Source organism: Pelodiscus sinensis, chromosome 7 (assembly GCF_052426305.1).
Source record: "Pelodiscus sinensis isolate ZL-2025 chromosome 7, ASM5242630v1, whole genome shotgun sequence".
Lineage (NCBI taxonomy): Eukaryota > Metazoa > Chordata > Testudines > Trionychidae > Pelodiscus > Pelodiscus sinensis.
Genome location: NC_143058.1, coordinates 54,912,884 through 54,925,881, shown reverse-complemented (window position 1 = coordinate 54,925,881; position 12,998 = coordinate 54,912,884).

Genomic DNA, 12,998 nt, shown 5'->3' with positions numbered 1-12,998 from the left:
GTTTAGCTTCAGCTTCTACTCCTGGCCTTGGTCCCGGCCATAGCTCCACTTCAAGCCTGCCACCAGTCCTTCCCCCACCTCCAGCTGCACTTCCAGTCTCATTCTTTCCCCCATCATTGGCACATCATCCCCCAAAGCTGTGGCCCCATTCCTGGCCCAGAAAAACCTTGAAAAGTTTGAGAACCATTGCTCTATATATTTTCATTCTTTTTCATCTAAACTACCAGCTCTTGGATAAGCCTTCTTTGATGTTTGATAGTGATTAAATGAAATAAGTCCTCATCCGTATCCTGAGAGTTGTGGCTTGTTGAGCTTCTCAAAGAAACTCCTTTCAAGAACACTAATAATTCAATAGCCTTTGCTATAATAAAAAAATCCTGCTCTCCCTTTTTTATATACAAATTGACTGTATGAAGCTCTCCGGCTATTGTCTTTTAATCTAACTTGCCCATCGGTATCTGTAAAGAATTCTCATTGTCAAATAACTTCCTAACTGTGTTAGCTTGCATTTGAATTCAGAATGGATTTATTATATTATTTATGTACTGAATAAAGATTTGTAATAACAGATTTAGATTGTTTGCAAAATAAGTGTTAGCTATTTACTACCAAACAATTTAAACAGGCAAAATCCTTGATTCAAAGGGATTGTAACTTGTTTCCATTAGAATCATCTGTCCGGTATAAAATAGATGACCTAGAAATGGCTGAATTAGAAATGGGGATGTTAATTATGAAAGAGGAATGTGAAAAGCTATAAGAATCCTTGCATTCTATATCAATCCTGTCAAGCTGTCCAGTATGTTGACACAATGCAACTTGTTCGTTGCTTGCAAAAGTGAACCACAATGATGAAAGTGGCAAGATTTTAATTTAAGAAAATACTTTTATTTGCCATTATCAGTTACACAAAGGGAACTCTCAGTGTAGGCAAAGAGAGGTTGCTTCTGTTTTTGATTAATGAGGAAACTGCAGCAATAGCTATATCTATCAGCACATTTGAAAACACAAATTGAACTAGATAATTATGGTTACAAAATAACAGCAATCACTATATGTCTATTATATGAAACATACATACTGCAGTGCTTCCTTGCCAGAAGGCTATTCTGAGAAATCCAACAGCATTGGTTACACTGGTACCTATATGCCATTCATAGCCTATTATTTGTGTCAATTTTGCATTTTAGCTCATATGTATACAAGACATGACACATTGTAAAGGCATCTAGCCTTTATTTTCAGATATTCCTAGTGTATCCAGAATTCTTAAGCTTAATTGAAAAGAAGTATGATCTTTTGATTACGAAACGGTCTGGAGATTCAGAAGACCTGCATGGGTTCAGTTCTCTGCATGGGCTTGGGTAAATGGTTTAGGCTTTCTGAACCTATTTGCCATCTGAATAATGAGAATAATAATATCTCCTTTCTCCAATCTTCACTTGTTTGCTTATTTAAAGTGTAGGCTTTTCAAAGCAGGAACTGTCTCTAAGGGTATGTCTACACTACAGCGCTAATTCGAACTAACTTAGTTCGAATTAGTTAATTCGAACTAAGCTAATTCGAACTAGCGCATCTAGAACTAAAAACTAGTTCGAATTAGCATTTTGCTAATTAGAACTAGCGCATCCACACTGATTGGACACAGGGGGGCATTTAAGGGCAGCTGAAACCGGTTCTGGCAGGGCATCAGGTCAGTAATTGCTTTGTGTGGCTGCTGTCTGAGGCTATCTGAGGCTCGAACTTAAAGGGACCCCCCTGGACAGCCGGTTCTCAGCTTTTTCTGCTTGCTTGCCAACCTCGCCAAGGGACAGCGAAGCGTTGGTCTCTGTGCCCGTCTGTGTCGGTGCTTCCCTTCGGGGGGGCCGCCGCAGGTGGCAACATGGAGCCAGAGCTCGCCCTGCACCTTCTGGTGCACTTTCTGGACTTGCTGCTGCAAGCCTACCACCAATGGCTCAAGGCTGCCTGGCACCTCCTGGTGCACGTCAGCCCCCTGCCTCTCCGCCTGGCCGCCCTGGGGCCGTGGAGGAGCCGCGGCGGCGCCCCGGCACTGGCATGCCCCGCCGCATCTGGCGTCTGGACACCAGCACCGACTGGTGGGAACGCATCGTCCTGGAGCGCTGGGAGGACCGACAGTGGACCCAGAACTTCAGGATGAGGAGGGACACCTTCCTGGAGCTCTGCGAGTGGCTCACCCCTGCCCTGCGCAGAAGGGACACTCGCATGAGGCCCGCCATCCCCCTCCAGAAGCGGGTGGCCATCGCCCTCTGGAAGCTCTCCATGCCGGACAGCTACCAATCCATCGGGAACCAGTTCGGCGTGGGTAGATCCACTGTCGGAGCGGTGCTCATGCAGGTATGGCACTCGTCGGCCACCAAGCCGGGAGAGAAGGGGGGCTGCGAGGAGGGGGGCCGCCCCAGGGACAAAGGGGGGTCGGGAGGAGGTGAAAGCGCCCCGCACCAGAGGGGTCGGTCTGTCCCGGCCGTACTACAGGCCGCCAGGGGGGTTGCTTCCGGGAGTGGAGCGCGGGGCACTGCCAGGGCACAAATGCTCCCAGCCACCCGGGCGCCCCACTGATTGGCGCTTTGCTGTGTCTCTCTCCGCAGGTGGTCAACGCCATCAACCGGGTGCTGCTCTGCAGGGTGGTCCGCCTCGCCGACCCGGACGCCGTCATCCGGGGGTTCGGCGCCCTCGGCTTCCCCAACTGTGGGAGGGCCATCGACGGGATGCACATCCCCATCCGTGCCCTGGAACACCAGGCGTCCCGTTACGTGAACCGCAAGGGGTACTTCTCCGTGATCCTGCAGGCCGTGTGTGACCACCGGGGCCAGTTCACGGACATTAATGTGGACTGGTCCGGCAAAGCACATGACGCCCGGGTGTACCGCAACTCCTCCGTGTGCCAGCGGCTGCAGGACGGGACCTTCTTCCCCGACAGCCACATCAGGGTCGGGGACGTGGACATGCCCGTGTGCCTGGTGGGGGATGCCGCTTACCCTCTGCAGCCGTGGCTGATGAAGGCCTACACGGGGCACCTCAATCCCTCCTGCCAGGCCTTCAATGCCAGGCTGACCAGGGCCCGCATCGTGGTGGAGGGGGCCTTCGGGCGACTGAAAGCCCACTTTAAATGCCTCCTCACCCGTCTGGACCTGGCAGAGCACAACATCCCTCCCGTGGTGGCAGCATGTTGTGTGCTCCACAATTTGTGTGAGCGAAAGGCGGAGGCTTTCCTGCCAGCCTAGATGGCTGAGGCTGACCGCATAGCTGGACACTACGGTCAGCCCCGCACCGCCGCCATCCGGGAAGCCCAGCGGGGGGCCGTCCGGATCTGGGAAGCCCTGCGGGAGAGCTTCCTGGTGGAGGAGGAGGACTGACCTCTCCCTTGCATGCCCCACTGGGGCCCTCTTCCACCCTACCCCCCTTCCCCTTTCCACTCCCTACCTACTGTTTTCAAACAAAAACGTCTGTTTATTTCACATAACTGGGGTGGGCGAAGGGAGGAATGAGGGTGGGAGAGGGGAGGGGGAAACCTGGGACGAGGGAGCTGGAAGGGGAGGGAAGGGAGGAAGGGAAAGGAAAGCTCAGGGGTGGGAGTCCGGCTGCCTCTCCCGTCTCGCCACACTGCGGGTCCGGGGGCATGGGTGGGAAATGGTTGTGGGGGGGGGGGGGCAGGAGGGATGGGGGGTGTGGAGGAAGCAAGAGCGGGAGCAGAAGGGGAAGCAGGGGGAGCAGGAGGAGCAGGGGGAGCAGCAAGAGGAGCAGGGGGAGCAGGAGCAGGAGGAAATGGGAAGCTGTTGAGCAGGCTCTGGAGGTGGCCTTGCAGGGCACGGCCCTGCTCCTCCAGGGCCTCCAAACTCCTCCGGCGCAGCCTCAGGTCCTCCTGGACCCAGTGGTCCTGGGTGCGGAGCTGGTGATCCAGGAACCGGAGGTGCCGCCTCTGGTAGTCCTCCTCATTCCTGGCTCTCCTGCTTGCCCTGGCACGGGCAGCTGTTGCAGGCGGTGTGGTGCGCCCTGCAGGCCCAGGTGCTGCAGCTGTGGTGCAACCAGACCAGCGGTCAATTACCCCAGGGGCCCAGGTGTGTGAAACCCAGCTCCCCTCTGCAAGGCCAGGGCCCCTGCAGGATCCCCAGCTGCTGCTCCGTGGTGGGCAAGACCCAGGCGCACGGTCCCGGGGCTCCCTCTCGCCCCAGCCCCCCATACACATAAGAGGAGCACGATGGTACTCACAGGTGGACGCCTCCCCGGCCTCGGATGACACAGGCGAGCGGCTCTGTGGGGTGCCTCGGGGGTCCCGAGTCCTGGGCAGGCTGGCGGCAGGCTCCTGGTTCTCAGAACCCTCCTCCTCCTCCTCCATCTCCTGGAGCGGTCCCTCTACTCGGGGGTCTATCACGTCCCGGGGGGCAGGGACGGCATGAGCCCCCAGGAGGCGGTCCAGGGCGTGGAAGTGGGGGCAGACCTCCGGGTTGGCCCCTGGCTGGCACGCCCGGGACTAGGACTGTCGCAGGTCTTTAATCTTGCAGCGAACCTGCTCCCGGCTGCGCTGGTGGCCCCTGGCCGCCAGGCTTTCAGCCATGCGGCTGTAGACGGCCGCGTTCCTGTGGCTAGTGCGGAGATCGTGGACATTGGAGGCTTCCCCCCAAACCTCGATGAGGTCCACGATCTCCGCACTTGACCAAGTGGGTGCCCGCCTCTTGCGTCCCCGGGCAGGCTCCTGGGAGCCGCCAGGCTGGTCCTGGGGAGCAGTGGAGGGCTGGGTGTCCTCGGGTGGCTGGCTCATGGGGTGGCAGGTACAGGGTGTGCTGGCACGGGTGCTGGCAGCCTTGCAACTGGCACAAACTGTGTAGCCAGCCCGTGGCCCTTTAAGGGCTCCGGGGCCGGGAGGGGGGCAATAGAGTTTCCCTGGTGTTGGCCAGAGTGGCCACCAGGGAAACCTGGGAAGCATTAGCCTCCCACTAGTTCAAATTAAGGGTCTACGCAGCCCTTAATTCGAACTAGCTAGTTCGAACTAGGCTTAATCCTCGTAAAATGAGGTTTACCTAGTTCGAACTAAGCGCTCCGTTAGTTCGAATTAAGTTCGAACTAACGGAGCGCTAGTGTAGCGCCTATGAAAGTGAGTTCGAACTAACTTCCGTTAGTTCGAACTAACTTTGTAGTGTAGACATACCCTTATTTCCATACCATGACTAGCACGGTGGAGCTGCTAAGCTCTACTGTAATTCCAATAAAATGTAATGTGTGCAAATGGCATGCGGAAGTGGCCTCTTAATGTGGTTTTTTGTGATAGTAAAGACAGAAGAGTCCTTCTTGTTTCTGCTTCTTATGGCACATAGATCATTCCCTTTCCTGTCCCTTACCTTCATCCTTTTAATTTCTACAGTCATTTCTCTCAGCCCAGCAAATCTGGAACCAGCTTTTTTGGAAATAGGCATGTTAGGGCTTTAAAACATGAGGCTTTTATTTCTTACAGGAGAAAAATTGCATTTAAATTTACTAGCAAGACTGTGGCAATTTGTCCTGTGGAAAGGGCTTACCTATCCTTTAAATCATCAATTGTGATTTACAACTGCTTAAACAATCTATTCTTTTCTTCATTAAAATGTACGTGAAATTTCAAAAGGGGGAAAAAAGACTGAGTCAAACTTTTAAAATAAATATATTGATCGAAAATTGTTTAGGTATCAGTCCAGCAACAAAAGAGTCTGAAACCAATTTTCTAGAACACTTGAACCTCTTGTAAAATTCTGAATTTTTGCTGAAATTAAGAGAGAGCGCATAGGCATATTTTTAAAATATTTCAGCTGTAATGCTTTTGAGCAGTGACAATGGCTCACAGGAGAATTTGAAAGACAAAGTTCTGTTAGTTTTCCAATGCTATACCTTCCTTAGAAGGAGTAGGGAAATAATCTTCTAGAATGATCCATGCTCTCACTCTGCTGTACATGCTCACCTTGATCATTCCCTTTTTTCACAAGCAGATTTGCCTCCCTCCCGGACCTGTATCTTCTTGTCAGAATTAATAAAGTCACTACCTTCTTTTAAACCCCCGTTTAAAAGATACCATTGCTGTGACTGCTCTAAATTCCAACCATCTGGCATTAGCTATGTTGGCAGACTTCTTGACTATGTTAATACTGGGACTGCTTCTGGAAATATATCATTATGTGCTGCAGTTTTGTCCCATGCCCAGCTTCTGCTTCTCTGTTTATCCCCTGCTGAATCTTGTCCTAATCCTATATGGTGAGGTCCCTGTGTCGGGGCAGTCTTTGTCCTAGGTACCGTGCATGTGACTACAGTAAAGAGTTTCCTGCTGTTCAACTGAGGCCTTCATACCCTATTACAAGAATAGCATACTCACATATAAAGTATTCAATTTGTTAACCTATGCACTTTAACTGCAAATGAGCTATTTTGATAGCATTCTTCTTATGTTGGCATCTTTTTACTAAGAACAGAAATGAGGCTGCCAATTTGATAATTATCATGACTATGAAGAGATGGAAACTCAACAAATAAAACTGGCTACAATGATGTGTCTTACCAATTAGCCCTTAGGAAAATACACAGACCTATTGTTCTCTCTTGTGACCCACCTAATTTTCTTCCTTAAGAAAAGTAACTATAGGTAAATCAATAGAGTATGACATATTGAGTATTTTGTATTTAGTGTTTCTTCTTGAATTATCAGACATACTGATTTAAAAAACTTTGTATAAAACAGTCTTTGCAGCACAATTTCCTTTTAATTGTAGATTTTTACTATCACGGTTTTTTACATTTTCCTTCTGAATGGTGAGAGCAAACTAGTTGATTTTTATATTTCCTGTTTTGGTCAGCATACGATGATTGTATGATGAACATGCCTGTCATTCTCAATCATGTTATAAGCCTTCACTTTCTCAGGAATGTGTTTGTTTCCAAAACTTATCTGTTTAAATCTTCTGTGGTTGTATTATTTGGGTAGTTACCATTATGTGTATATATCCCTGAGGAAATGTACACTTCACATTTAAAGACTTATAATGTAGTTTATGTATTTAAATTCTACAAAACCATGTTTACCTTTTCTGGAAACAATTAGGGGCATTTATCACCTCATCACACTTTAAACACAGCACTTTGTCTCATCTCTGAGCTGGATTCAGATCAAAACAACTCCTAGACTAGATCAAGAATTTGCGGAAGAAGAAATCCAAACAACTATTAAATTCAAGCTCTCTGGCAGATCTCCAGGCCTGGCTGGGAATTCCACAAAGTGTTTAATCACAGGCTCACTCTTATATGCCAATTAGTGATTCAGAAGATTTTAAAAACTTATAACCTCCAAAGCTATACAAGAGTTACTGTAATTTACAGCCATTGGCAAGAGTGCTAGAGATGGTTCAGACTACTGATTCCATCAGTAGGGAAGACATGATTGCACTTTTTAAATATATTAGAGGGATAAATACCAGGGAGGGAGAGGAATTATTTAAGTTTAATACCAATGTGGACACAAGAACAAATGGATATAAGCTGGCTAGTAGGAAGTTTAGACTTGAGATTAGACGAAGGTTTCTAACCATTAGAGGAGTGAAGTTCTGGAACGGCCTTCCAAGGAAAGTAGTGGGGGCAAAAGATCTATCTGGTTTCAAGATTAAACTAGATGGGTTTATGAAGGGGATGGTTTGATGAGATAACATGATCTTGGTAACTAATTGACAATTCATTATCAGTGGGAAATAGGTCAATGGAGGGATGATAGGAGTTACTATAGAGAACTTTCTGGGTGTCTGGCTGATGAGTCTTGCCCACATGCTCAGGGTTTAGCTGATCACCATATTTGGGGTCGGGAAGGAATTTTCCTCCAGGGTAGATTGGCAGAGGCCCTGGAGGTTTTTTGCCTTCCTCTGTAGCATGGGGTACAGATCACAGCTAGAGGATTCTCTGCATCTTGGGGTCTTCAAAGTATTTGAAGGCTTCAATATCTGAGATATAGGTGAGAGGATTATTCTAGGAGGGGTGGGTGAGATTTTGTGGCCTGCACTGTTAAGGGTTCAGACTAGATGATCATAATGGTCCCTTCTGACCTTAAGGTCTATGAGTCTATGATTCACATCCAGGGGAGCTGACAGCCTTACCAGACCCCTGGGCAAGGGAGGTGGGAGGTCAACTCTTCACTCCTGGAAGGGGCAGAACCTCAAGCAGAAGGGACAGGGCTGGGGAGGGGACAGCCAGCCAGAGAGTCCTCAGTGTTGCCCAGAATTTGGAGTGTTCCCTTCCCAGACTTCAACACTGCCTGGAGCGTGCTCTGTGGTGTTCTGGTGCTCCAGCAATGATTTCAAGGGTCCAGGGTTCCAGGCACCTCTTACAATCCAACTGTCTGCAAAAATTTGGAGACATCCATGTGCCTAATCTTCTCTATCAAACATTATCCAGGCTGGGAATAAAATATCTTTTTTGTATGAAGAACACAACCTTCCTTGTCAAGTTCCCCATCAATCAAACAGAAAATATTGCAATATCACCATATAAATTAACCACATCCTCACTTGAAATGTTATGTTGAGTTCTGATTACCCTTTCAAAAATGAACTTTTTCGTTTGATGCAGGTTGAACCTCTTTAGTCTGGCACTCTGTGGTTGGGCAACATCCGTGGTCCAGCATGATTTTAGTTAGCCAGATGCCCACTTATCATGGGTGTGGCCATGTTTCTCATAGTCCCATAAAGTTTGTTTACAGCCACCGGTCTTGGCTCTCAATGTTCTGTGCTTTCGTTTAGATCTAATTTACCCTTAAATGTCTTCTAAGAACCCAGTAAGCAGTGGAAAGGTTGGTAATGCTGCTAGACAATACTGATTTCCCATGGTTCAGAGAATTCTCTGGTTTGGCACAAGTCAAAGGGTGCTGGACGAGAGAAGTTTTACCTGTAGTGATGGTCAAAAAAGGCAAGGGATGAGGGATTTCAACTTTAAATTTCTTTCCCCTCCATTAAGTATGGATTTGAAATTTTTGTTTTTTTGAAAACATGTTTAATTTTTTTTAAATCAGCCAATTCCAATTATTAGAACTTCCATATTTATTAATTTCTTAAAGCTGTTCTTTTTAAAAGAGAAGAATAGTGTAATTGCTATTTGTTCTTAGAGTGCTACTGTTCAGGGATAGGTAGCAATATTTACAAAATCTCTTTAGCTGTTTATTATTAATGATGATAATAATACTGGTGACCCATTATGCTTGGTGCTCTACACTCCTATCATATATAACAAAATACAGAAATAAAACTCAGATTGTTGAGGTAAGGTTTACAGCATAAGAGCAAACAACTATTGTGAAGGTTGGCAAATGTCTTGTATATTCTAACAGAGAAAGACAGGAGGGAATGAGATGGTTGGAGCATGAGGAGGAAATGGTGGATGAGGAACAAGTTAAGTGAAGGCAATGAGAGGGCCAACTGGAATGGTATTCCTACCGCAAAAGAAAATGCAGAGGTAACCTTCTATATTGGCATCAGAAGGCGCAGGGTCTAGAGGTATGGCCCTTTAAGCTGCCACAGAAGACTTCTGCGGTGGGAAACTTTAATAGGGATCCCCAAAAGCTCCCCTTATGCTTGTCCTGGTTATGTTGATTGAGGGAAAAGTGTGAATGTTGAAGCCACTGGGTTCTAACTGTAGTGTTTCCTTTCTTCTCATGACTTATCACTGGTACCTTTGAAAATGAATAGACTTAACTGTCTCCCAAATCATGGAAAATGAGAGTTACTTTGCATTCCCCCATCTTTACTAACTCTGTAATTCATGTGCAACTTATTTCTTGAAGTCCACCTGCACACCTTGAATGCTCTGTGGCTTTCTTTCAACATTTAAGAAATTTCCAATGAGACTCTAAATCATTACTCCTGTGAGTAAATGAATGAGAGGACAAAATCACCTTGCATTAGAGTTGCGTTATGGATGAGATCTGATGTGGGAATTTATTTTGAGACCTGTGAACCCTGAGTCTGGGAGAAATTTTGAATTTGAAGGGAAGGTCTGAGTTTAGTGAGGTGTGGTAGTGATCAAAGTTGTCAATGTTCTATATGATACAGTATCAATGAGTTCTGTATTTATGGATTAACACCTGTAGCTAAAACTGGGTCAAATCCAACTCCCATTGAAGTTAAGAGATATCTTTCCACTGGCTTCAATGGGACTTGAGTTAGGCCCAATATGTCTTACCAATATTTGACATGTCCTAATATCTAAGGGTACATCTACACAGCAGTGTTATTTCGGAATAACTCAAGTTATTCCAAAATAACATAGTCCATGTCTACACTACAAGCAGTTATTTTGACATAAAGTCAAAAAAAGGGCGAGCTGGAAGACTTCTTACTCCGACTCCTGTAACCCTCATTTTACAAAAAGTAAGGGAAGTCAGCGGAAGAGTGCCCCTTCTCCGACTTCCTGCTGTGTAGACAGCAGCAAAAGCTGAAATAAGCTATTTCAACTTAAGCTGTGCAGTTGACATAGCTCATGTTGTATAGCTTATTTTGACTTTAGCTTTGCTGTGTAGACATGCCTTAAAGGTTTTTTTTTTTTTTTTTTTTGCTTTTAGAAATAGAGTTTTGACTTCTTTACATAACACACAAAGTTCTATCTGAACTGCACAGGTCATATTTTGATGATAAGGTAGTTCTTATTAGAATAATCCTGGTATCCCACCTGAAATGTCCTTTTCATCCAACCTTTTAAAACTAGAAATGGACCTGAATCAAAACCTCCAATTTTTAAATCCCTTTGAATTTTGTGGAAGGTAGCATCAGATCCACAGTTCATGGAGCAGGCCAAAATGCATGGTTGAATGTAACTATGTTGCTCACTTCACAGTGTATCTGGATAAAGTATAAAACTCATGAATAGTAAGGTTACTAAGGAAGGCAGCTAGTAATTTCCTGGCTGATTAGCACTAAATATCCCTAGTCTGTAAAGCCTATTTCAGTTGTGCATATACCATCAAATACAATTTTTCTTATTTTTGATTAGGAAACATTTGTCCTCATATTATTTGAGAAAATATCAGCTGTGTTCATATATTTGAAATTCAGGATTCATTTTGACAAAACTAGGCAAGAAAATGGAATAGATTTATTGAGATAAAGACTTGTAGAATGAGTGCCTTGGCTTTATTAGAGTATGCATTTTGAGAAGTGTTACAGCTCAGAGCAACTGCCCCTTTGCTTCTATCTATGGTTGTTTGTGGACTCTTATTCTCGGATTCCAGCTCCTGAGCTTTCAGCTCTCTTTTCTCTGTGTCCTTTGCAGGCGTGGAAGCAGATACTACTGTTCTGCTACAGCACCTAGCATTGACTTAGATGCAAATAATAAACAACCTAGATTGTCAAAATGTAACATTACATTCTCTAATGTCAGTTATGATCAGAATCCCAAATCATAGCTATCTTAGCATATTTGTTCCTTAAAAAGGTATCCATTATTCCATGGGCTCCCAAATTGGGGGGGCGTGAAGACATTTCAGGGGGGGTGCGAGGCAATCCAGCTCCCCCCAACCCCTCTCCAAGTTTTGCTGCTATTTTTGTTTTTTGGCCCCGGTCTGTTTTTTTTTCTTTTTGCTCAACAAGTTTTGCTGCTATGGGGGTAGGGTGGGGACGAGCGTGAGGGTTTCTCAAAAATCCTAAAGGGAGCATGATGCCGAAAAGTTTGGGAACCACTGCATTATTCTTTTGTCACCATATACTTATTTCATAGATAAATAGAAGCAATCCTGTAAAAGCTGCCTCTTCAGTGCCAATTACTCATGATCTTTTGCCTCATAATGGCCATGGTAATGAAAACCCACACAACAGAAGAATATTTTGTTTGTAACAATCTCATTAGGGGGGGTTACTACTCTTGACTATAACAGATCTTCACAATCACCAAATTGTTTCAGACTGAAGCTTATTTAATTTTACTATGTGACATTACGTCATGTTTGTGTTGATACACACTGTACTTTCATATGCTTAAAGGTCTGAATTAAATATTTCCCCCCGTAAGTAAAACATAGCACTGAAAAATAAACATCAATAACAAATGTAAAAAAAGAGGCTGGCCAGAGTTTCATGATCATTTTCTGTATAGATCTAATTTTATGAAAACTAGCTTGTGTCCATAAATGCATTTGCATCAAACAGCATGTTTGTTATGCCTCCTTCATAAACAAAGCCTGGGCTTAATTTATCAGTTCCACTTCTCTTTAAAAATAAATAAAACAAGCTAGTACTGATGGGTTATAGTCTCTGCATCAGTAATGTATTCTGGAGATTAGATGCAGAGCTCTTAAACTGAGCAACTTTTACGGGCTTCAGCAGATTTAAAAGAAAAATGTGTCTACAGCTAGGATCTCTTACAACTTTTTTCCCCTTCAGCTTTGAAATGGGTTAAATTATCATCTAGTGATTAGATAATCCAGTGAATAGTGGGGTGATTTTTTTAAAAACACTTCTGCTACTTTGATGATGTTTCTCCTTGGACGCTGTTTCACCTGGAGCTAAAAATAGTCCAATTTTTTTGCCCCCTTTTCTTTTTCTCTAGCAATTTGGGTACAATCCTAATGGCTCATGCATTATGTATTTTTATTTATCTTCTCCTTTGCTTAAAAATTGTGTTTTTGGAAACTGGCTTAAGAGACTGCAGTATAACACTCATTGTGCTAAACATTTGTGACCCAACTCTCCCAAGAGCCTCCGTATAAACAGCAATATTAATTTTTTTCTCTCGGGTTCAATTGTTTTTCTCACAGTAGATATACAAGATGTTCTTTCTATATGTGTGTTTATTTAAAATATTTTTACCCCGTCTCTCTATTTAAAAATTTTTAAAACACAATATAAATATATATATATAAAAGATTAAAATATGAGACCCCAGAAGTACATAAGACATCTCGAGAGGAGGGACACACACACAGAGACTCAAACACCAATAAAAGCATGAGTAAAAAGGTTGTCTTTAGCCTGATGCTGAAATAATGCTAACAT